The sequence below is a fragment of the Lissotriton helveticus genome, chromosome 5_1, assembly GCF_964261635.1.
Source record: "Lissotriton helveticus chromosome 5_1, aLisHel1.1, whole genome shotgun sequence".
Taxonomy (NCBI): Eukaryota; Metazoa; Chordata; class Amphibia; order Caudata; family Salamandridae; genus Lissotriton; species Lissotriton helveticus.
The window spans coordinates 1,524,530,313-1,524,557,343 of NC_136065.1; the positions used below are offsets into that span (position 1 = coordinate 1,524,530,313).

The window sequence follows — 27,031 nt, forward strand, 5'->3', positions numbered from 1 at the left end:
CTTCCGCGTATGATGAGTGGTGCCTCTCCCTGGTATAAAACCATGTTGGTTGCTACTAACTAACATAGCTATAACCCTTGCAAATCTTATTGCCAGTGCCTTTGAATAGACCTTTGTATCAGCATTAGTTAACGTTATTGGTCTGTAGGATCCGGGCTCATTCAAAGGCTTCCCTTTTTTTAGTATAATAACTATCTCTGCCCCGGCCCAGGAGCCAGGAATAGATACCCCCATCTGTGCTTGCTGTATTGTATTGATCAGATCTTTACCCAATACCTTCCAAAATACCTTAAAAAATTCTAACGGAATTTGATCTGGCCCTGCTGCCTTTCCAGAAGGAAGGCTCATCATGGCCTCTTTTATCTCCTCTGGTTCTAATAGAGAATCTAACGACTGTCGCTCTATCTCATCTATAACCACAAGGGGAATATTATGCCAGTATGCCGCAATTGCCCCAATATCCTTCCCTTGCTGCTCATCATATAAATCTGAGTAAAATTGCCTAAATACCTCCCTGACCCCCTGAGTGTCCGTAATTAAATTCCCTGACCTATCCTTGATTTCCCTTACCTCCCCTATCGCGGCCTTTTGCCTTGCCCTTACTGCTAATGTATGCCCCACCATTTCACTAACCTCGTGACATTTTTCCCTATTTGCCGCATATATCCTTGCAGCTTTTACTGTTATATCTTGCTCAGCATCCATTTTTGCTTTTGCTACTTTATTAAGAGCCTGTTCCAGTGATCTACCTGCTGCAGCACATTCGCTCAGTTCCCCCTCTGCTTGTAGCAGCGCATGGCTTAGTGCAAGGTTTCTCAGCTGCTCCTGCTTTCGTTTGTTACAATTATAACTCAGAGTTTCCCCTCTTACTCCCGCCTTAAGACTATCCCAAACCATGCCAGCTGCTGCACTCTCCCTATTTATCTCTAAAAACCCTTCAATCCATTGTGTCATATGTTGAATATAACTCTCATCTTCTAAAAGTCCTCTCTCAAAAGTCCATACTCTTGCCCCACTATTAGTTGGCACTGATGATAAACTTAATATTAAGGGGTTGTGATCAGAGAGTATACGTGGTAGCCTCTCGATTTCAGATGTAAATAGGCACCCCCTTGAAATCAAGAAATAATCTAACCGTACACTAATCCTATGCGGCGCTGAGTAATAAGTAAACCCCTTTTCCCCTGGCTTCAGACTATCCCAAACATCTGTTAAAGCATTGTTTCTTGCAAGATCACGGATTGCACGAAGAACCCTCCTTTTCTTAACTTGATAAGTAAAGGGCATTCCTAACCCCAAACCTAACCCATCAGCCCCGTTGATATTAAAATCCCCTGCCAATACGATACGTGGGGCCCAAGTAGCTAACTCAAGGTCCAGAAATTCAAAAATCTCCGGGTCATCCCCCGTCGAGCCATAAACAGAACCCAGAGTAATCCATTCGCCACCAATTAGACACTCTACAAGGGCCCACCTACCCCATGCATCCTCCAGTTTTTTTCCAATCACAGTGCCCCTGCCTCTAGATAGTATGGCGACACCTCTATTTCTAGCACCTTGTCTCGAGGAGGCTAGGACTGTAAACCCCAACTGATCCAATAGTGCCACTTCTGTTGTCATTATATGCGTCTCCTGGAGAAGTATGAAATCAACCCTCATCTTCTTTAATAAAATGGATACTTTTTGCCTCTTCTGTCTATTGTTTAGTCCACACACATTCCATGTCAATATACGAATACCCATTAACATACATCAGGTGTCTGACCTAACCACTTAAGCTCGCACATTATTCTGAAAAAATTCAAGGAAACGTATACATTCTTAACTTGTTTACTGCCTACACCCCTGTATTTTTTTGTGTGCTTTATGTATTTTATATATTTTATTGCTGTGCTGTGCCCCATGCCCCATGCCCTCCCCTTTATCCCTCCCCCCCCCAGTGGATCCCACCCTGACGTGCCTCCCCCCTACTGGCAAATAGGTCCAACGGACCTATGTGTGACAGCTGTGACCCCGGATCTGTCCCATCCCCCACTCTCTCCCTATGTCAACTCCTACCTCATGAAAATGCTATCTCCCCCACATGCTGATGCTGACACACCATATTTCCTTCTCCACTTTGCTTACATCACTATCTGACCCTTTATTAGTTCTACTGCTTTGTCTTTCTAATGCCTTGAGACACCAAAGCAAGCGCGTCTGGCCGTATCCCATTTTCTTTTATCCACGCCAGATATTCTCGAGCCTTTATCTCTGAATAAAATATCTTGAATTGCCCATTCCTTATTGTATTTCCTTCCATAGGAATTTATTGTTTGGTTTTCATCAAAAAAGTTTTAAAGTATCTATTTTCACAAAACAAAAATATTCCTTAAAAATCGCCTGCATGACTTAAACGCATTCTTTCAACTGTTTACAGGAGATGCACCAGTGCTGGATCCAGGATTCACCACTGAGTAAGAAAAAGTAACGATAACACTACTTACCTGCTAAGTGAATTTCCTTCAATAGGGTAACATTGGTGATTCTATGTGAAAAAAGGTCAACTTTTAAAATACAATAATATTCCTTAAAAATCACTACTGTAACCAAAACGCTTTTACTCAACTGTTTACAAGAGATGTCCAAGGACTGAATCTAGGATTCAGTCCTGTGGTTAGAAAAGTAATCCATAAAGTAACTAATTACATTTAACTAGAAATTCACATTGATCTCAATGTTGCATTGTGTTTGAAATTGTGTTGCCCATTGCAACAACTGTAACTACTGCACTTAAACGTCTATTGCATATTTGCAAAGTATTTAAACTAAAGTAATTAATTCAGAGAAAGTATAATTTGTATAGTAATGTATAATGTAATTATAATGTAATTTAAAAAATAAAATATCTAAAAATAAGTAGTTTAAAAAAATTTAGTAAATCACTATCAAAAAATAAATACAACAATTAATACATTTAAAAATTGTCATTGAAAAATCCTTTGAGATTCACTGAAAAAAACATAGGTTTCAGACCTGTTATAGTTAGGAATTAGCATTTAAAAAACCTTTGAAATTCACTGAAAAAACCATAGCTTTCAGACATGTTATAGTTAGCAATTAGCATTTAAAAAAATCTTAGAAATTCACTGAAAAAACCTTAGGTTTCAGGGGTGTTATAGTTAGGTAGACATTTCACTCGTACTAAAATTCCTCTGTTACAGTTAGTTGTGCTAACTATAACTCGCGCGCCCGCAATCCACTGCTGATGATGGTTTCACATATTAGATCATTCATGACATGGTCAGTGATATAACTGATGACATCACTGATGACATCTCAAATGGCATCACTGATGACATCATCCAGTGAATGTGGTTTGGTTCGTTATTTAAATATGTATTATATATATAGCAATCTGCATTGAAGAATGAGTGGATATATAACTATCTGGGTGGAGGATTTAGTAGCAGTGTGATTGACTGTTTACTTGACAAACTTATAGTTTCTCACTAAATATATTGGATAGTGACTAAACTGTGTGAATATCTGTATCACTTTGTCAGTTGTTGTGTAAACTGCTGCACCAGTTGGTTACTAGCTATGTGAAAGTCTATATTAGTTATTGATTAGTTAATTTTTATGGGAGAGGTAATGTGTGTGTGGTTCGGTGGGGGTAACAGCCGAAAGATGTGTGAATAGTTGATTTAGTAGATATATGAGGTTAAGACTACATATTATAACAGTTGTTTGGGTGACTGAATATATTTATGGGTGTGGTGATGAGCAAATATATGTCGGAATAGTACATGTCCAACAAACTAGAAAAATAAAAGGCAGTGTATATGCCAGTTGTTGTATATAAATAGGTATACATAAGAGTCAGTGGTTGTATGAGTGACTGTATGAATAACTGTATACTTGTAATACTGATTTTATAACACACTAATAATGAGTTACTATCTATATGAATAAATGAAGTGGTGTTTGTATAAGTGTAACAATTTTATTATGTTCAAAGGGCAGACGTGTTGAGACAAAAGTATGTCTTTCTCAATGCCCATAATGTGGATTCACTTTGAGGCACTTGTTATTATAGGGCTTCCCTCTCTCCCATTAGTTAAAATACTGTCCACTAGAATTCAAGCATCACTCTGTCAGCATGGACCCTTTTCAATGCCGTAAAGGCACATACAATGTTCTGAACTTTGGAGAGTCTTTAGTAGATGTATTTCACCACATTAGGCCCAAAGTCCATAATGCATTTCACATTCATTTATCCACACTGGCCAAATGAAGCATAAAGTGAACAGTAGCAAATCCACTTATGAATAATTCATTACGCTCGTTCTGCCACAAAATACTACATCAGAGAAGGCAAATCCAGGAATATATGTATTTTTGAGTGTCAGAAACTGATCAATCATGAAGGTAGGGACATCTATGAGAGTCCGGTTGAGGAGTGTGTGTGACACATCTATTGATATTTATTCAAGTAGCTAGTGTTGCATGATCAATACAAGTATATTTTCAAGAATTCAATTCCATCTCTGCTCTGATATTTTACAAAATCCACAACTTTCCACTTTGCTCTGTTTACTAAACCTTCTTCTACATTAAAAGTATGCCATAAAATTACCCGACAGTTTATACATACATCTGAAGTTTTTTTTAAAGCCAGCAGTTTTAGCTACAGACTTTTCCAAAGAGTGCAATTTAGTCTGTAGTTTCTCTGAAAGAAGAATGGTCACTCCCTGGTGCTCTATTTTATCAATAGCTTCAATATGAACTATTTCTTGTTTTTCCAATTTCAAATGCTCTTGATTAAATGTAAAACAATCTTGCAGTGTAGGCATTAGGCACACTATAGACTTCTTTTCTCCAATCTTCTTGTACATTACTTCAGCTGCTGTGTTTTCAGTTGTAAACAAGTTCCTTAGTAGCTGACTTTCTAAAACCTGTTTACCTTATTTCGTTAGGACACCAATTCTGATATCTTTGAGAATATATCCATTATCTTCATTACTTGTTGCATACTCTTTATAAGTTCTTTATATTCAAAATGCAACCACATATTAAAATGTCCACTACTTCCCAAACATTTCCCAGTGTTTTCAAGCACAAGTGTATTAAAACTGGTTGTCCTTTTACAAGAGTTAGTTGTAATAGATCTCCAAATACAATTAAATGTTTTCCTCCAAATAGAATATTGTAATCTGTTTTTAAAACCTGTTGCATTCTCAAGTGTACAAAGGCAAGCATTAAGTATGAGACCATGCTCACCTCATCAATGATTAAAAGTGACATTTTCTTCAGCACTCTTGACACTTTGTAACAAGCATCTCCAGACAGCTTCTGATATTCAAATATATTATCATGTTCAACTGGTAGCATAAGTAATCTATGTAAAGTAATTCCTTTATTATTGTGCGCTGCTAATCCAGTTGGAGCTGTTACAACACAACATAAATGTGAATCTGTCGTTTTTTTGAGATAACTGGTCAAAACTTTAATTAAAAAACTTTTACCTGTTCCAGCTTGGCCACTGATGTACATAAGAATATATTTAAATGATGATCATAGACAGTCTTTTTGTCATGCAACAAACCATGTTGTATCAGTTCTGTAACTTGTAGATATATTTATTTCTATTCAATATTTTGTTGTTCTTCTAAGTTTTCTAACATAGTATTCTCCAGTTGTGCTTTTTGCATTGCAATTTTTTACTTCATTCATGGCTATTGCTGCTTCATTTTCGATTATTGGTTGTCCCAGTGGATCTTGACTAAGTGAACCAGAACTTTGACTTTTTTGAGAACTGTTGTTAGCTATTTCAGCTGCAATAGTCTTTTCTTGTTCAATTTCATCATTTAACATGTGAAGATAGGTAGGGAAAATTGTACATGTAATGCTATGTTTACATGCATTAAGAATAATCATTGCAGTCAAAATGTCCAAGTAATTCAGTTTTGCTACGCATGGTTTGAACAGTTGCAGAAGTGCTAAATAGAAAAATTCTCTCTTATCTGGAGTTCCACAACTGAGTTTTCTGTGGTTAATAAAATTTCCTTTGGCATGTTTTACTAAACAACCGTCTCATCCAATTACTGCAAATTTTCCTTGTTTTATATTTGGTGTAACATTTCATTTAATACTGTTATGTTGAAGTATTTCATACAGACATAGCTCTTCCAGATGTGGACTCCTTTTGGGATAGTATGTGTCCAACATATTAGTTTAAAAAAATTTCCGTACTTTCTGGTTCATTCACTGCTAAGTATTCAAATTCTTCTAACATTTTCAACACAATATTTCGTGTGCAGGCAAGACCTAAATTTACCCACATGATTCCTCTTGACTTTGAATATAAATTGGAAGAGCACAAGCGATCCAAACATTCATAGGATCCAGTTTCTCTGTGGGAAAGCGTTTTCAAGGTAAAGCTGTACAATCTTTTCCTAAGGCTCTTCTCTTATGAAATTTCTTCCCATATTTTTTTAATCTCTGTCTTTTCTGATTTTGTATATATGATGTAACATAGCGTGCAACGGCAATTGAGTAATCTGCAACATATTGAATGTCCATGTTTGCTTTCCACATTTTCAAAATAACTGAATTGTAGCGTTAATATACTTTGACTGTTCTGTTCTTTTTAAGTTGTAAGTATTGTTTGGATTTTTCTGATTTATTGTATGCCTTACAGCAGACAAAAAATAATGTAGTCTTCCTTTGGAAATTACTGGATGTGGGAATCTTTGTCCACAATACATTCCACAATGCTGACTTTGGAAACATAAAACTTTTTTCTCCTCCTTCTCTTGGAATCTCACAGGTAGCATACTGTTCAATGAAAGACAATACTGTTTCAGCAGTATCCATTCCAAATGTTGGAGCATTCCTTATCCATAATAGCATGTATATATGTGGAGCACCTCTTGCTTGGTACTCTTTCTGACAAAATAAATCTATAACTTTTCCAAGAGGACAATTATTTTTATTGCAGATAACATACATCATAATGTGAAACCTATGAATAAAATACCTGCATACATTTACAGGATCCTATGAACATAGTTCTCCAGGTGTCTTCATTTCAATATTTTTTATATTGTAATATGCTTCTCGTAGAAATTCAAGTAAATCTTCCCATGCATACTCAGCGCAGCTAAGTGTTACAAACCATGTTGGTGTACCTAAGTTTCTTAACATACACTTAAGTTCACCATGACGATAAAACCAATACTCATTGCTTTCAGGTTGAAATGCCATCAATTTAATTTAATTAACTGGGCTTCTAAATTTTTATCTGTTCGTTGAAGTTTGTCCATGAGCTTTTGGGCTGAAACAAGTGATTGATGAACTCCCGTTTTAAGTATGTGGTACACTGCATACGGAAAAGAAGACAAATCATTTTCAAACAAAAGGTGAAAAATTTATGGAATGCACTGTCTAAATCTAAGATCTTCAGAGTATAATCTTGTTGAGCAATATTCTGAAACTGGAATCTGCACAGGTCGCTCATCAAATCATTTACCTTGTCCAGTGGGGAACATCTGTGAAAACAACAAGCTTTTACGTTTTCCACCCATATACTCATTGAAGTTCCCTTTGCTTTTTTCATTTGATATAATTCAATGCTGTTTCATATTACTTCTTTTGAATGTAGAGGACATATTGTGTAATGTTCATGAATTTCTTCCCTCATCGACTTGTCCACTTTCTCTTTTTGACCACTTGAAATTTCTGATTCATCTTCTAAACATATTACCTGTTCATCAACTGTTACACTTTTATAATAACTATTGTTCTCTACAATATTTAACATAGCCTTTTGAAGTTTATTAACATCTACAAACTCTTGCCATATTTTCTGACTCTTTCTTGGTACACTGTTTACTAGAATAACTACTGGCTCATTTTCCTCTTTGTCTCCAACAACAGTTTTAATATTTGTCTTAAAATCTAAAGGTAAGTATACAACTCTTCCTTTCAGACCTCTTTGTAAATCTGTGGGTGGCAGTTTACATGTTTTAGACACAGCAGTTGGGGTTTTTAGGACTTCAGAATGTTATGTTATGTTATGTTAATAACTTTTATTAGGCGCACAGCTGCCCCAGCGAAGGGGCGTCCTGGCGCCTGATCAAGTGCCACAACACAACAGATCGAAGCTGGAAAGACAGGGGATCAGTCAGTCGTAACGAACAGATGAGTTTTTATGGCACGTCTGAAAAGAGTCAGGCTGTTCAGGGCACGAATATGGACAGGAAGAGAATTCCACAATCCTGCCGCCAGAACTCGAAAAGAGCGACCACCCATCCTACTCAGTTTGAACCTGGTCTTAGTCGCCAGATATAAAGATTCCGACCTGAGAGCCCGCGTGGGAACATAGGGGGAAACAAGACCCACAAGGGCTGGAGGAGAGGAGAGTTTCAAGATCTTAAATGTTAAACAGAGGGCCTTGAATTTAATTCTCTGTCTAACCGGCAGCCAGTGAAGAGAGGTCAAGACTGCGGAGACAGAACAATGTCTCGGAAGGCCAACAATGGCCCGCGCTGCGGCATTCTGCACCCTTTGCAGCCAAGTAGCCTCCACCTGATTCACTCCAAGCAGCAGTGCACTCCCATAGTCCAGCCGAGAAAGAATGGAGGCTTGGACCACCAGTTGCCGAGTAGGGGGGTCGAAGAATTTGAGGACTGGTCTCAGTCCTCGCAGAATACCATAACAGGTAGCTGCAATCTTCTTTGTGTGGCTGGTAAAGGAGAGTGTAGAATCCAGCCAAACCCCCAAGTTCTTAACTTCGGCAGCTGGGATGGGAGTCACCCCCAGTTCTGGAGGCCACCACTGATCTCCCCAGAGTTCCGCCTGCTTCCCTAAAATCAGGACCTCGGTTTTTTTGGCATTTAGCTATAAACAGTTAATGCGCATCCAATTGGCCACGGCTATAAGTCCTGCACGGAATCTGGGAGCAGTCACCTCAGGGTCCCCACTGAGTGTCACCGCCAGCTGCGTGTCGTCGGCATACGATGTCATGGTTAAGCCACTCTGTCTAACGACTGCAGGCAGCGGTTTCACATATAAGTTAAACAAAGTGGGGCTCAGCGCAGAGACCTGAGGGACTCCCAATTCCAAAGAATGGAAAGAGGACTGACCAGGTGGAATGGCCACTTTAAAAAACCGGTCCGAAAGGAAGGAGCGAAACCAATGGAGAGCCGTCCCCTCAATTCCTACTTCCTCCAGACGCCGCATCAGAATGTCATGAGACACCGTTTCAAACGCGGTGCTCAGGTCTAACAAGAGGAGCGCCGCTGTCTGCCCCGCATCCAGCACCGAACGCAGATGCTCAGTCATAAAGAGCAGAGCGGTTTCGGTGCTGTGTTGTGCTCGAAAACCATTCTGACTCTCGTCTAGAATATTATTACGGGAGAGGTGGGCAGACAAGATGGAATTCACGTGTGCCTCAGTGACCTTGGCGGTCCAGGGCAGGAGGGAGATGGGACGATAATTCTCAGGTAACAGGGGATCAAGATTAGGCTTCTTCAGAATGGGACTGACCACTGCTTGCTTCCAAGGGGAAGGAACCACGCCCTCAGTGAGTGAGAGATTAATCAATTCCAATATAGGCTCACGGCAAAGGGGCGGGAGAAGAGTGAATAGCTCTGGCTTCAGCGGATCTAAGGGAGAGCCAGATTTAATTTTGAGGCTGAGAGTATCAAAAACCTCGACAGACATAGCAGGCAGAGAGGAGAGAGTTTCGTGGACCGTAGTCCTCACACCACTAGGCTCAACCCCGGGCACAGATGACATAAATCCTCTGTAGATTATCTGCACCTTCTCCACGAAAAAGGATGCCAAACTTTCACAGTGAGAGTCTGTGCAGATTTCAAGCGAGGTTGCCCGTTTTCCCATCAGGTCTTTGAGAACCTTAAAAATTAATTTAGATGGGTTAGGGCTACTAAGAAACTCAGAAGCATAGTATGCGGCCCGGGTTTGGCAGATTGCCCTGTGGTAGATCTTAAGCTGGGCAAAATACAACGATTTTAACGTGGAGTCAAAGGATTTCCTCCAAGCCCTCTCAGCTTGTCGGCATGTTCTCTTGAGCTCGGCAAGAGTATCGTTATACCATGGGCTGCGCGTTTTGGCGTGACATTTCGACCAGCGCATTGGTATAAGAGAGTCAAGGGCGGTTAGGACCCAGTTACAAAACTGCTCATATCCCTGTTCCACATTCGGCAAATTGCCCAAGGGCTGGGCCTCCAAGATCTTAACAAACTCCTCCAGTTTGAGCTTACGCCAGTTTCTTTTAAGGATCAGTCTGTCCGCAGGTTTAAATTGTGGGTCGTCTAAAGGGAATGACACTTTAACCAACAGATGATCGGTCCAACCTGCCACCATCGGGTCAGATGCCCTAGCCCGAACCAGAGTGGTGAAGAAGGGGTCAAGAATATGACCTCCTATATGGGTGGGGGAGGTAACTAGTTGGTTCAGTTGCATGGCTTCAAGGTCCGCTAGCAGAGAACTGATGGGTGAGGATGACGCCTGGTCGAGATGTATATTTAGGTCGCCAACGATGTTAAAGTTAGCACATCTAGGAGCTAACGAACTAACCACATCAGCAAGGGCGGCCTTGAAGACAGTGTCATTCCCTGGAGGACGGTAAATAAGCAGGCCACTGAAAGTGAACTGATGACTGAAATTGACCTTAAAAGAGGCGCTCTCGCACATCGGTAGATCAAGAGCTTTCCAATCAGCCGGAAAGCAAGATTTTGTCGCCATAGCTATGCCACCTCCCCTAGACGTGCGGTTCAGAGTAAACACTGTATAGGTGGAAGGAAATGCCAGATTTATTATAGCAGTGTCAGCATCTTGAAGCCAAGTCTCGGTGAGAAAGATAAGGTCAGGAGACTCCCTATCGATCATGTCACGTAGAGACTGATGGTGCTTGACCAATGATCTCACATTCAGGCTCCAAATACTGAGTACTCGCTCAGTGCTATCAGTACGAGTACTTAGGGCAGTCCTTCCAACAGAACGCACCCCGAGGGGGGTATCCAGAGAAAAACTACCACAGATACAGTCATAAGGCCCCAGGAGTGGGAACACCGAATCATGACCACACGCCGAAAGCCCGTCTCTAATAGCAAGGAGATCAGCGCGATTATACCTGATAATTGTAGTATTATGCATGGTGATATGATGGATAGTGGCCAGAGTCCCTAGCCCGCACCCGCTACCTCGACGCGGACGAGCGCAGACGGGCAGGACTCTGGCACGACTCCGGCTACGCGACGGCGTCCCACTGCGCGTTCCCGCTGCGTGGAAGAGGACGACTTTAAATAGGCGTCTCAATGAGCACCTCGAGCGTCGGGACGCTCCAAGATGGCGCCCGCGAAAGATGTCACTCACCCAATCTAAGATGGCGCCCACAGGAATCCAGCCCCGGGACCCGGACCCGCCGAATGGTGGTGCGTGTTCCACAAATTAAATGCGAGTAAGGGGACAGGTGCCCAGTCAGAGCGGTAAGATAAAAACAGGGAAAAAATCAAATAAAGCAAACCAAAATACACTAACGGTCAAGTTAAAATAACGCAGCGCACTAGCAGCGCGACCTGCGCTAGTACAGCACCTGATCAGACAGGAAAATGCACGAGTCCGCCTTAAATAGGCGTCTCAATGAGCACCTCGAGCGTCGGGACGCTCCAAGATGGCACCCGCGAAAGATGTCACTCACCCAATCTAAGATGGCGCCCACAGGAATCCAGCCCCGGGACCCGGACCCGCCGAATGGCGGTGCGTGTTCCACAAATTAAATGCGAGTAAGGGGACAGGTGCCCAGTCAGAGCGGTAAGATAAAAACAGGGAAAAAATCAAATAAAGCGAACCAAAATATACTAACGGTCAAGTTAAAATAACGCAGCGCACTAGCAGCGTGACCTGCGCTAGTACAGCACCTGATCAGACAGGAAAATGCACGAGTCTGCCTTAAATAGGTGTCTCAATGAGCACCTCGAGCGTCGGGACGCTCCAAGATGGCGCCCGCGAAAGATGTCACTCACCCAATCTAAGATGGCGCCCACAGGAATCCAGCCCCGGGACCCGGACCCGCCGAATGGCGGTGCGTGTTCCACAAATTAAATGCGAGTAAGGGGACAGGTGCCCAGTCAGAGCGGTAAGATAAAAACAGGGAAAAAATCAAATAAAGCGAACCAAAATACACTAACGGTCAAGTTAAAATAACGCAGCGCACTAGCAGCGCGACCTGCGCTAGTGCAGCACCTGATCAGAATAGAATGGGCGCACTACCCAGTGTAAACGTGAGTTTATGAAGCAATAATGTTAGGGTTGTGATGCGGAAGGGCGAGCGGATAAGACCCCTTAACCGTTCGAATGTGGGTTAGACTTCCAACCTACAGAACAATAAATAACTACAAAGCCCTCGCACACACAAAATACAATATACCCATATAGTAGGCAAAATTACAGCAAGATTCAAATTATAGAGCTTGGTTAAGACAATTAAAATCCAAAACTGTATGTTTAAGGAATCAGATGTAGATTTATTGGTTCCAAAAGCCAGCCGACACGTGTTTCGTCGCGTGGGAACAGTTTACTGCGACTCCTCAGGGCTTAAGACCCGACCTGAAGACAAGTGTGCCTCGGTCGATATGTATTACACTGTCTGATAACGTGGTGAAGACACCAATATCCGTTCCAGATTTCCAGAGACTGGTTAAGTAAGAGTCGGAGGAAGGAGAGTTTCTGTAGTCTACGAGGTCCCAGGTGTGGTGCAAACCATTTGCAACTTTTCTATGCTGTACAGATTCCACCAACAGCCCATTGAAGGTCTAAGTGCTATTTTTCATGGTAGATGGGCCTCTGTTACTTTCCTTTCAGAAAGAGGAGAGGGAGGAACCTTTGGCAGAGAAAATGGTGAGGGGAGTCAAAGAAAGTGTAACTCCCAAACTCTTCTTCTGCAGGCCCTCTAATACACTCACCATATGGAGAGAGCCTGAAAATTACCTTCACTAATATTCACATGTACTTCACCAGTGTGAAGAAATTCCTTTACAAAATGTGCATGGAACATTTCCATTTCTTTTTTATCTTCTAGACATTCATAAAACACATCTCTTGTAAAGAAGCCCCCTCACCCCTGGGTTTTCCAAAATAGCACAAACGTGGCCATTTCTCTTACATTGACCAGGCCGATTTTGGATCTTAATTAAACACTGTACCTCACTCAGAACACCATGCAGTCTCCTCCTTGTCAGAGACTGCATTCCTCTTTTCACGAAGACACTTAAATAATACAGCCCACTTCAGCTATACCTTCCCAAAAAATCATACGAACCATGATAATCACTAATCCCTTTGCCAGCATGTCTGTGACCTCATTTCTCTTTTGCACCTTCATTACTCAGCAAATACTAACAGTGCTGTGCCTACCCAAATACAAAGCAGAAACCCTTTCCAAATCACAAAGTCTCACCATATTACTGATAGCATGCATGCATACCTTTGTGCCTTTTCCTAGTGGCATCATACGTTAAAGAAACATATAAATAGATGTATACTTGTGTTTTATGTGTATTGGATCTTCCGATGCATAACACATGTGAAAATACATGTAGAAGCATAGACATACCTCAGCAAAGTCAAAATGTTAAAACAAACACTAGAGCAATAAACAATAAGTCACTATCCGCTATATGTATCAACAAACCATTTTGCATTTCCTAAATAGCGAATTTTAAGGAATCGCTATTTAGGAAATGCAAAACGGTATGTATGTACAAAATCGCTTTCCAATAGCGATTCCTTAGCATTCCTTAATTTGAGATTAGCAAATTGTCAATCGCAAATTACCCCTTCATTTCCATGGGCCAGGAGGCCCATAGGAATGAAAGTGCAATTTGCAATTAGCAATTTGCTGATCGCAAATTAGGGATGTTTCCAAGGGTGCAGGGGTGTCTCAAGAACACCCTGCTGCACCCCTGAAAAAGACATTTGGGGGCATATGGCGCACATACATGCCCTAAGGGCATGTATGGGCGTCATATGGCACCTTTGGTTTTTATCAAAAAAGATTTTTGATAAGAATTCGCAAATTACCACCAACTAGAAGTTGGTGGTAATTTGCTAATCCTTAATGGCATTTTTTGCATTTTATTTGTTTGATACATTGCATTTAAGGAATCGCAAAATTTGCAATTCCTTAAGTGCAATCGCAAAATAAGGATTAGCAAATTTTGCTATTCCTTATTTTGCATCAAACTAGTTTGATACATTCCATTTGTCTAATTAGCATTCGCAAAGGCCGAAATTCGCAGAATTTTGGCCTTTGCGAATGCTAAATAGCTTGATACATATAGCGGTATGTAACTTGCAACAGTGTGCAGCTTTTATGTATACCGTTGAAACTGATTGGTACTTTTCTATGCTGTTCAGATGCCACCACCAGCCTAGTGAGGGTCTAAGTGGTATTTCAACACAGATGGACCTTTGTTACCTTCCAAACTGGATGACAGAAAGCATTAGGAAGGGGCAGGAGGTGGGCCAGACTCTCCATCTACCAGCCCTGTAATATGCACAGATTCACCACAAGCAGGAAGCCTGACAACTACCTTCAGTTATATTCACGTGTGCTTCACAAGTGCGAGCAAACCCGTGCACCAAGTGTACTGGCAAAATTTCTTTTTTTTCTATCTCCCTGAAATTAATAAAACATGTCTCTTCTAAAACTGCCCCCACCCCAAGTATTTTCTGACAAGCAACAATCTGCAAACTTGGGCCATTTCCTTTACGTTCCCCGAACCGATTTTGGACCCCAATTCATCCAAGTACCTCAGACACAAGACCATATAGTTCTTTCAACAATCCACACTACACTCATGTAGCATTGAAACTTGTATTTGTTGAAATTTACAAATGAAAACAAAATTAAGAAAAAAATTTTCAACATATTTTTTAATATTATTTGATACATCCATCTGTGCTTAATTACTTTTAAAAGTGTGAAAGGCAGGTGAGGCGTTATTGAGTGATTGCATAACCTCTTTTGTTCTACTGTAAGTCATTCTCTGAGCATAACTAAACTGTGTTGCAGATTACATAAATACATGCATACTCGTGTAGTGAAAAAATGACTTTAACAGTACTCCCTCACAGTTCCCATGAGTCCCAGTGTATTGCCAGAAGAATTGGACAAATGCTTCCATTATACATCATTGAACAGATAAGTTCATAGATTGTACTTCAACAAATTCATCTCTGCATACATAGTGCCTGAGTGAATGCTTGAGCGTAAAAGTTCTCCCTCGCTCATTGAATGACTGCATAATTACTACTGAAATTATCCATCTGCTAGCTCGCCTGTATAGTAATCTATCATGCAAAGTAAGGTTTGGAATAGATGGAGAGTGTACCCCTTTATTTGAAGTCAAGCGAGGCATCCGTCAAGGATGCGTGTTAGCTCCTTTATTATTTTCACTTTTTATTAATCATGTGGATACGTTTCTCAAACTGACTAATGCAGATGCTCCAACTATAAATGGTAACCCCGTCCCTGTCCTTTTATATGCGGACGATACGGTCCTCCTTTCTAGGACACAGAATGGTCTACAACAACTAATTGACCAATTTCAAATTTTTATTAAGAACAGGAATTTGAAAATTAACAAAGGGAAGACCGTCACCATGGTTTGTGGTAAGAAACCTAGAAAACACAAACCTTTTTTCTTAGATGGAGAGAAATTAGAATCTGTTAATAGTTTTTGCTATTTAGGAATCAATTTTTCGGGTAATGGGAAATGGACAAATGAACAAAATAGTGTCCTTTTCAAAATAGTGTCATTTACAAACTGTATTTTTAGATTCGCAGCGAAACTAGGGGATCGCAGAATTCGTGAAATGTTAACCCTTTTTAACGCTAGATGCATCTCCTCTGCTATCTACGGGGCTGGAGTATGGGGGTATGATGCACAGTGTACTAAATCTATCCAGGTGAGGGAGAATGCTTTTTTAAAAAGATTAATTTGTGCTCCAGTTATGGCTTCAACAGAGTTAATACACAAGGAATTAGATATGTACTACATCAGTGATCTAATTGCCCTTCGTCCTCTATCCCTGTGGCGCTCAATATGGGTAAAGGAGGAAACCAGGTTCACACAGGACGTAATAACAGATTGTATTAAACTTGATTGCCGATCGAACATTCCTTGGCTGAAGCATATACATTATTGGTATAAAACTGTATATGGACTGGACATTTATAATGATTTAACAATGGACCCTATTTTATCAAAACGGGAGTTGAAGGTCTCGTTTATGAAATATGCTGAAGAGACCAGGCTGGAAAAATATACTAAACAGAGCACATTCATTTTTTACCAACGACATAATATTAATGTTGGCTTTCAAACTTATCTTGTAACAGTTAGTATTCCATCCCACCGTTTTGTTTTAACCCGTCTTCGCCTAGGAATTGCGCATCATCTTGTGGCTTTTCCTGTGCCCAAAAAACCTGGAACTTGTGTATGCCCATGTGATGGTAAATCAAAGCAGAGCACATGTCACTTTATACTATCTTGTACTTTTTATACTTTTTTAAGGAAATATTACTTGAAACCCATCTTTTTAAAATATAATACGCATCATCTACAAACAGCAATGTCACTAGTATTTAATCTAGAGTCCTCAGATGTATGCTTTTATGTGGCTACTTATATTTTAAAATGTATCTCTGCAAGAAAATCAATTATTGTATGAATTTTGTTAGTTGTTAATTGTACTATGCACTTTAAACTTGATGCTGCTGAACTACGTATTTGTATTTTTGCACAAAACTACAGTGCACTTTGAATTCGATGCTGCTGAATCACATAATTGCATTTTGCACATATATTGTTGTTGGACTAATTGCTGCTACCAATATTTTCTTGTGTAGGATTATCTTATTACCTGCAGTTTATTCATTATTATTTTAAGCCAATAGTCAGTTTAGGTGCTGCTATTTGGATATACACTTTAGAATTGTTAATTTGCACATATACTAATCTCGAGATAATACTTAGCACTTTAAATTGTATATTTGCACATAACCAAAGATCGTAGGATTGTTAAGTTCTTTTGCCAAATTTGTTGATCTTATGACTATGCATTTTTAATATTGTTAAAATGTTTTTATCATGAGTGCTATTATGTAAGATTATTTTTGAGATAGTTTAATTTAGTATGGTGTTAAAAATTCTCTTGTGTGTATGCTGCTATATGGTTGTATTTTTTTTACAAACCGAATAAAGCATCTTTGAACTTGACTGCATAATTATTCCATGATTGATTTAATTTGTGTGGTAGTAGGGCCTACTTGATTCTATGAGTGCATGGCTACCGCCTAAGTGACTATGTGGTGAAGCATGGCTCAATGGTTAGAGCGGCAGACCCTGATGCAGAAGTCTGCCCCGGGACCAGGGTTCAATTCCTGCTTTTGCGGCTCTTGGACTCAATTTCCCCGGACCTTTTAATTCTCACCTCGGTGTCTAGTCTAATCATGGGTCCCACTCTGTGACTCTCGGCAATAGCTTGCTTAGGGCCAGATGTAGGTAGCCAAATACCGGTCGGTAATGGCCGAATTCGGCCGTTACCGACCGGTATTTGGCTTTTGAGATGTAGGTGGTTCTGAATTTACAGAATCGGTAAATTTACCACTTCGGTATTTTACCGAATCGGTAAATATACCGATTCTGTAAATCCATATGTAGGTGGGACTCTTCAGAGTCCCAAAGGCCCTATAAATTCAGTATTTTAACACCCAATCCAATTGGGTGTTAAAATACCGAATTCAGGTGTGCATGCACATGTGTGCATGCACACCTAGCCATGTGACAGACAGACATGCCCTTAGGGCATGTCTGTCTGCCACATGGCGCACATGCCTATTTTTGGGGTGCCAGAGGGTGTCAAAGTGACACCCCCTGCACCCTTGCTAAAATCGGTATTTACCGATTCTGTAATTACAGAATCGGTATTGCCCATTGATTCCTATGGGCTTCACAGCCCATAGGAATCAATAGGAAATACCGATTCGGTATTTCCAGGTTCGGTAAATACCGAATCTTAACGATTCGGTATTTCCACATCTGGAAATACCTACATCTCCCCCCTTCATATTTACCACTTCTTAAATACCGAATCGGTATGATTCGGTATTTAAGAAGTGGTAAATATGAATTACCTACATCGAGCCCATAATCTCCACAACGGCCCCAGCAGCGCTTGGATGCCTGGCTTCACCTTGGGGGTGCCCAGGAGTGGACATTTCACAGGAAAGCCAGGATGGGTTCCACAGCGGTATGAATACAGCGCTACGAGGCCTCCGGGTAGAAGTGCGCTATATAAATACTACACATTTATATTTACATTGACTATATCAGTGAAAAGATCATTCCTACCTGTTTACAACACTGCATGGAAACTGCCTCAGTAAAAAGATGACTTCGAGAATAATTTCTGGGTCATTGTGGGAGTGCAAGGGTAGTACCTGAGGGAATCGATGGAAGAATAGAAATGGGGGGATTGCATAATTGTGTTGGTAATGTCTGATTGATTGAATGTCTCTGGAGCACTGACTCCTTGATTGCATAAAACATTACCCCAGCCCTACATTTAACTACCTTGAAACTACTTTTATTCATGAATTGGATTTCTTGGTATTGCATTCTGCTGTCAGAATGAAGAGCAGTACGTTTTCCTAACAGAGAACCACACTCTTTGTTCCTATCAATATTCCTTAGGTTGTACACATGTTAAATTAAATGGAGATTGTAACTTTCTGTGTTATTTATACTGTTTTTTAAACAACCTCCAGTAGCTGATGTTATTCCCACGCTCACTGTGCTTTTTAAAAACAGTTATCTTATTCCAAATAACTGCAAGTGCCTTGGCCTACAAGCAGGAGTTCCGTACATACCAACTCTTTCACAACGTGTTAATTGTTGCACCAATTTCTTCTGTCCTCCCCACATAGGTTTGCAGATAGTTTGGCCTGGCCTTCCATTCCTACTTTGAAAACAGATTTTAATAGTGAACACTAACTCAAAGCGGTAGAGTTTCAACAACAAGTGGCTCTCACATCAGCTCATGAGACCTTTAAATAGCAGGTGGCTAAACCACCAAGTGACATTGACTCACTGCTCTATACCAATATACCACTACATTTTGCCCAATTCATACGCCAAATATTCAATCACTCTGAAACCGAAGGCCTACCATTTTTTTTAAACTAGCCGACTTCCATCTTGTTATCTCTTTTCAGACAATTTTTATAGTAATACTGGATTTTATTCATTCTAATTTTGCTAGTGCATTTGGCGGGTTCCCTTTGCTGCTCTTGCCGGTTTGCGCAGTGCTCTTTCTTCAGCTTCAACCACGAAATGGCTGCCCGTCCTGTGCTTCAACCTCATCCACGTCAATTTCAGCTGTCCTTTGAATGGATGCTGCAACTTTTTGAATGCTTGCCATTGGCAATTTTTGGCATCAGCAATAGGCTGAATTTCCGCTATGTGTATTTCACCTGCCTGCAACCAATGCTCTTCCGTCTTTCGTGACCTTTTGAATGCGACCTGCTTGTCTGCCTCTCTACTACTTCACGCGGTCCCCTGGACTATGAACTGTTGCTGTGACCATAGTTGGCTCCTAACCAGGACTGTTTGGGAGAAACATGCTTGATGGATGCGTTTAATAATGTAATAAGGGGGAGATGGAGTACATGAGCTTATGCGGAGCGCCTCTTGCAGCACATTATCATCGAATATCATGCAAGTTGCTCTGACATGCTCCTGATTGGAGAAGATTACGGTTACCATGTCTGTTCTTTCGAATTGCTGAATTGGATGGCGACCATCTTTGCTTCGAGAGGTGCAGATGACCTATTGGAGCTGATTGCATATCACAGTTGTTAGAAATGGGGGTCTCTAGTTGGCAGAGGTAGGTACCACTGTCCAAATAGGGACCCTTGCTTCTAGTCAGGGTAAGGAGAATACACTCTTTAGATAACCCCTGCTCACCCCTTGGTAGCGTGGCATGAGCAGTCAAGGCTTATCAAAGGCAATATGTAAAGTATTTGTACCAACACTCACAGTAACACAGTGAAAACACCACAAACTGACTCCACAACAGTTTAGAAAAATAAAGGTATTTAATCTAAACTACACAAGACCAAAACAACAAAAATCCAACATACAAAGTTCAAGAATATGGTTGCAAAAGAGTTCCTAAAGTTGCAATAAAATAATCCACCGTTGTGTGAAAAGTTCACAGTTGCGTTACGTTTAGCCAACAGTACCTTTGGATGTGACAAAGTTCCAAAACAGAAACTGGTGCGATGGAAAACAAGCGATGCGTCACTCCTGAGACCCCGGGGAGGCGATGCGACAGCCCCGCTGGATGTAGCAGGCGTGACTCCAGTCTGTATGGGGAGGGATGCGATACCTTGTATGGATTCTGGTGCGGAGGTTCCGTAGTGAGGAAGCTTGCAAAGGCACAATGCGATGATCTTTGGGGCTGCGACGATGTCCGGGGCGATGATGCGTGGACCAGCGGTAATCTTCCTCTCGCATCTCCTTGATGCGATGGAACTGCGACGACACTCGCAGCGACGTGATGCGGTCCGCAAGCAAGCGGTGTGACGATCTCACCAAGCGAGGACAGGCTCTGTGACGACAATCGCAGCGATGGTAATCTTCTCTCACCGGTCTGGTGCGTCCCACAAACGAAGGGTGCGGCGACTCTGGCAGCGGCAAAAGGCGCTGCGACGATCTCGGACTTCGTAGCGGTGGGATTTTCCCCGCACTGACAGGGATGCGCTCCGCAAGCGAGCGATGCGACAAAACTTGCAGAAAGTCTTTAAAAGCTTGGTTTCCAGCTTCCCAACACAGGTACAACTTCCAGAGGCATCTAACATGGGCTTTGATTGGCATTCCATAGAGCATATTATCAAGCCCATTATCGCCGCTTTATCGGCAGTGTTCTGCCAATAAAGCGGCGATAATTTTATCGCCTGTCTTGATTATATGCCCTTATATTCGTCCCTTGTACAACGTTTTATAGTAGTAAATGTGTTTTGCTATAATGCATGCTGTTATGTTTTGTTTGTTTAATGTGCGTCTGTGTACATTAAGGAATTATGGGCCATATTATCAAGAAAGGGCAAAACATTACCGCCGCTTTTATCGGCAGGAAAGTGACGCTAAAGCGGCGATAATGGGCTTGATAATATGCCTTGTGAATTCCCATAGAAGTCCAGGTTATGGTGTTATCCTGGGCTTCTATTGGAATTCACAAGGCCATATTATCAAGCCCATTATCGCCGCTTTAGCGGCAGTTTCGTGCCGATAAAAGCGGCAATATTGTGTCGCCCTTTCTTGATAATATGACCTTATATTTGTCCCTTTTTCCATAATTTCCAGCCTCAGTTTTTATACTCCCCTCTCTCTCCTCTTACTCCTTCCTCTCTCTCGGTACTACTGTCTTTTTCTTATATTGTGCTCTGTGGTCATATTGCCCTTCTTTGTCTTTATATTTTCCTGTTTCTCCTCTTATTCCTTCTGTCTCCTCATTTTCTTCCCTTTCTCTTCATATTTCATTTTTTTCTTGATACTCCCTGTTCTGTCCTCTTTCTTGTTTCTCTCCCTCTGTATATAGTCTGGGTCTATTTATAAGCCCCTTGTGCGTCTTTGTTGTTTTATTGTGTTCGTTTTTTTGATTTAATAGTGGCAGAAATAATGTAGCAAATTACATATGTATTTGGAAAATGAGTCAGTGTTGTTCACTGAAATGTAGTAATTATATACATGGAATATGTATAGTCACTTAAATGTTTTTCAGTAGTAAATAGTAAAATGCATGGGCTCATTTTTTTTGTCTAATATCACACTGTGCATGTGTGTACATTAAGGAATAATGGGGCATATTATCAAGGACCGGTGTTAAAATTATCGCCGTTTTATCGGCAGGAAACTGCAGATGAAACGGAGATAATGGCCTTGATAATGCGCCCTTGTTACTTCCCATAGAAGCCCATGTTCTGATGTTAACATGGGCTTCTATGGGAATTAACAAGGGCGTATTATCAAGCCCATTATCGCCGTTTTATCGGCAGTTTCCTGCTAATAAAACGGCGATAATTTTAACACCGGTCCTTGATAATATGCCCCTGAATTCGCCCCTTTTTTCATATTTTCTACACTCCCTTGTCATACTCCCTCCTCTCTCGTCTTACTCCTTCCTCTCTCATTATACTATGTTCTTTTTCTTATACTCTGCTCTCTTTTTATACTTTTTTTTCATACTTGCTCCTGTTTTTGCATATTTGTCCTCCTCTTTATATTCTCTCTTGTCTTTATATTCACCACTGTTTTCATAGTTCTTACTGTCTTCTCATAGTACTCCCTCTCTCTTTATACGGTCAGTCTTCGTTTATATTTGTCTTTTCTCCACATTTTTGTCTCTGTGACTTTTTACATTCCTTCCTCTTTCTCCATATATACTCTTCTGTTCTTATATTCTCTGTTTCTTCTTATTGTCGCTGTTCTCTGCAGATACTCCCTAATTTTTTATCATACTTGTCTTTTTCTTCTAATACTCTTCTCTCTGTACTCACATTTCTCCTCTCTTTTCTTATACTTTGCACTCTCTACTAATATTGCCATCTTTTCATATTGTCTTTCCTCATTTTCCCTCCTGTTCTTATACTCCCCCCTCTTTTCATATTGTTCTCTCTCTTCTCTTACTTCTCCATGTCTCCTCATACCACGGAGTTTTGCTAACATTTCGTTTTGTCCTATACTCCTTCTATTTGTGTTCATACTTTCCTTTTTCTTCATATTTCTTTTCTATTTTATATACTTCTTGAATCTGTTCATATTGTTTGCTCTCTTCTCTTACTCCTCTTTGACTCCCTGCATACACTCTGCAGCACTTTCCTCATATTCTACGTCTTTTCATACTGACGTCTGTCTTTATTTTTGTTTCTCTTGTCATACTTCTGCCTCTTTCGTAATACACTTTTCACTCTTCATAGTCCTCCACCTGTTTATAGTCCTTTTTTTCTCCTGAGACTGTATCCTCTGTTCTTATACACCCCTTTTTTCCTTATGGTCCACTTTTCCTCACATTGTCCGTGCTCTCTTCTGGTACTGTTCTCTCTGTCCTTATACACACTGTCCTTTGCTAGTATTCCGTTTTTGTTCTTATAGTTACGCGTCTTTTCACATATTCCTTCTTTTTCTTTAGAGTCTTTCTCTCTCTTCTTATAGTGCCCCCTCTGTCCTCTAACTCTCTTTTTTTTCTTATACTCTATCTTCCGTCCTCATATTTCCATCTTTCTGTTCATACTCTCCCTTACCTATTCATACTTTCTATTTTATTCATAGTTCCTTTATCCCGTTATATTGCAGTGTCTGTTTATACTCCCCTTTTTCATTATATTTCCCTTGTTTCATACTCCTTCCTCTCTTGTTGTAAGTACTTTTATTTTCATAGTCCCACATTTGTCCTCATAATCCTCCCTCTGTTCTTATAAGTAATATTATAGAATATTTCATATATTTATATTTGTAATGTTATATATTTTTTTTATAATAGATTCTGTTTATCAATACCAAAAAAAACTGTATCATGCCTACGAAATGTCAAAAGAGGAAACAACAAAAGAAAGGTGTTTATTTGAAGAGAAGTCATCCACAAGATTTACATGAAGAACCATGTGTTAACAAAAAGAAAAAAAAGTCCTGGTAAGAGAAGGAACACTTTTCTGAGGAAAATATTAAAGACTTGGGGCTAGATGTAGGTAAATCTATTTTACCACTTCTTAAATACCGAATTTTACCGATTCGGTATTTAAGAAGTGGTAAAATAGAGGGGGGGAGATGTAGGTAATTCCAGATGTGGAATTACCGAATCGGTAATATTCGGTATTTACCGATTCGGTAAATACCAAATCGGTATTTCCTATTGATTCCTATGGGCTGTGAAGCCCATAGGAATCAATGGGAAATACCGATTCTGTAATTACAGAATCGGTAAATACCGATTTTAGCAAGGGTGCAGGGGGTGTCACTTTGACACCCTCTGGCACCCCGAAAATTGACATGTGCGCCATGTGGCACACAGACATGCCCTAAGGGCATGTCTGTCTGTCACATGGCATAGGTGTGCATGCACACATGTGCATGCACACCTGAATTCGGTATTTTAACACCCAATTGGATTGGGTGGTAAAATACTGAATATGTAGGGCCTTTGGGACTCTGAAGAGTCCCACCTACATCTGAGATTTACCGAATCGGTAAAAATACCGATTCAGTATTTTACAGAATCGGTAAATTTACCGAATCGGTACATTTACCGATTCTGTAAAAAAGTGCCCCTACATACCGAAAACCCATTTACCGGTCGGTAACGGCCGAAATCGGCCGTTACCGAAATCGGACGTTACCGGTCGGTAAATGGCTCCTACGTCTGGCCCTAAGACTAGTGTGCACAAAGAGAAAAATAGTTTTAGTGTGTCTGCAATGAAAAAGAAAAAGAAGAATAAAAAGAACAATCATGCAAAGTCAAGTGCAGAAAAAATAGTTTATAGTAAATGGAGGAAAAACCAATTTATGGAAATTAGGAAAAAAATGTTTTATAATAGAGTTGTGTTAAATTTAATTAAAGACATTAAAGGATGTTAAAAAAACAGCATTTTATAAGAAGAAGAAAGGTATAGAAAATATAGTTAAGAAAGCTTTCGAATTGAAAACAAAATTGTTTATTTTGGTAATCAATAGAATTCGATCACTAGGTAAGTCAAACTATTTAATGAAGGCCAAAAGTAAGTGGAGAAGAGTAATTAACAGAAGTAATTTTTGTGAGCTTTTTTGGGTGAATGGAAATATAGTTCAAGTTCTGAGCCTTGTTTTAGTGAAGAAAGTTATCTTCAGAGTAATGATTTGTTGCATGCAGTTGACACTAGTGGTCGTTCTTATGAGGTTAGAAATGGTTGTCCTATTGAGAAAGAGAAAATTGTTCCTAGAAAGGCAGAAGAGCTGTTAGCTGATGAAGTTTTAGGGAGAGATCCTAAAGCTCCAGTGTACACTTGGAATTGTAGTAGTATTTGTAGTGTACGGCAAGAATCTATTGATTTTTTACGCAATTTCTTATGTAACAATACTAAGAAAAGTGTTAAACAAAAGATTAGGATGTTGCAAGGACTAGACCCTTGCAGAGTGAGAGAAAATACTGGTTTGCAAGGTCATTCCCTGGCTTGTGTTTCTAAAAAAGTATGTCAAAGTGTTTTTCACCATTTTAGAATCTTAGCAGTACATCATTCTAAAATGAGGAAATTAGTCAGAAGATTGTATTATGCAAAAAGTCCAGCTCTACTGTTAAAAAAGTTGAACAGAGCTCTTTTACATGGGTCAGTATCAGATGTACAGAACGTTTGTGGTGAAATTGAGGTTAGTTATTTTGGCCCTGAGGGAGACAATGCAGAAATTGAGATATTAATAGAAGGAAATGTAGAAAAGAATGTACAAGATTGTAGTACAGAACATTTTGAGCAAGAAATTACAAAGTTTAAGGTGATTTCAGGTGAAAGGCCAAATTATTGTTGTGTCTGTTGTCGACGAACTCAATATGAAAATCAGACCACGGCTGTTGATTTGTATTTAAAAAGTGAAAAGGAAAATATTAATGAGTGGAAGGATTTTGCAACTTATTTGTTGGTAGAGAATTGTTTTAATTTGGGTTCTGATCAGAATATTTGTAAGTGCTGTTACAATAAATTGGATGAGAACAAAATGCCTGCTAGAGCTGTGCATAATAATCTTGAGTTGGTAAATTTTCCTTCTGAACTGATGGATTTAAATACCTATGAGTCTATTCAATGTGTGCATGCATTTCAGGCTATTGTTCGTATGGAGCATAAGACAGGAAAATTGCCTCCTTCTGATTTACAGAAAGGATTAAAGGGAAGAGTGTATATTTGCCTCTAGATTTAAAGAAAAATATTGAAACAATTGGTGTAGAAAATGTAGAGGATGAACCTTTAGTTATTCTTGTTAATGGCGTTCCTACTAAGAGTAAGAAAATCTGGCAAGAATTAGTGGATGTTAGGAAAGTGAAAAAGGCAACGTTGTATCTGGTAAAAAATAATCAATATTACAGAAATGTGTATGTGAGAGAAGAAGAAATAACTGTAGAAGAAGATAGTGACTTGCCATCTGGACAAATTGAAAAAGTGGATGTGCCCAGAACTGAAGAAATCTACGAACATTACAGTGTACATCCACTGCATTCCAAAGAAGTGATGGGGAATACTATAGAGTTATTCCAAATGAAAGAAGCAAAAGGAAATCCCATTAGTGTATGGGAAAGCTTGGAAGGTCGTTGTTTCCCTCAGTTGTTTCCCACAGGAAAAGGAGGACGATATGATGACCGACCTGTGCAGATTCCTGCATCTGAATACCAGACATCAAGATTATATGCAGAAGATCCAAGATTTCAACAATTTATTCCGTATTTGTTTCATCTTTTGTTTGAGAGGGATTTTATCTGGACTTTCTTATGCAGTAAACCATATATTGAAAACAGGTGTACATCTGCAAAATGTTTCGGCAAAGGAATTTATGGCTAAAGTACTGCAGAAAGATAATGTTTTGGAATCGCAGCTGATTAATCTCATGGCATGTCAGTGTGGTACTAATGAGTACTGGTACAGTCGTCATGGAGAACTGAAATGTATGCTAAGGAACTTAGGAACTCCTACGTGGTTTCTTACTCTAAGCTGTGCTGAATATGCTTGGGATGATATACTTCAATTTCTTCGAGAGGCAAATCCAAATATACTAAATATTGAATACAAGACACCTGGAGAATTGTGCTCTTTCGATCTAGTAATGTATGCAGGTATTTCAATCATAGATTTGAAGCTATGATGTCTTTTATCACCAATAAAAAAAATCCCCCTCTTGGAGAGGTTCTGGGCTTCTTTTGGAGAAAGGAGTATCAAGCAAAG

At 40.0% G+C, this 27,031-nt stretch overlaps 1 protein-coding gene across 23 annotated transcripts in view; it reads left to right on the forward strand.

Annotated features, from left to right (window-relative positions):
• The window catches only part of LOC144755528 (polymeric immunoglobulin receptor-like), a 348,962-nt gene that overhangs the window by 56,930 nt on the left and 265,001 nt on the right, over window positions 1–27,031 (forward strand). For 5 of the 23 annotated variants that reach the window (XM_078644549.1, XM_078644557.1, XM_078644553.1 and 2 more), the window contains exon 2: window positions 6,303–6,416. The exons of the other annotated variants lie outside the window; for them this stretch is intronic. The gene's annotated coding sequence lies outside the window, so the exon portion shown is untranslated. The remainder of the gene's footprint in view (window positions 1–6,302; window positions 6,417–27,031) is intronic. 23 annotated transcript variants of the gene reach the window in all.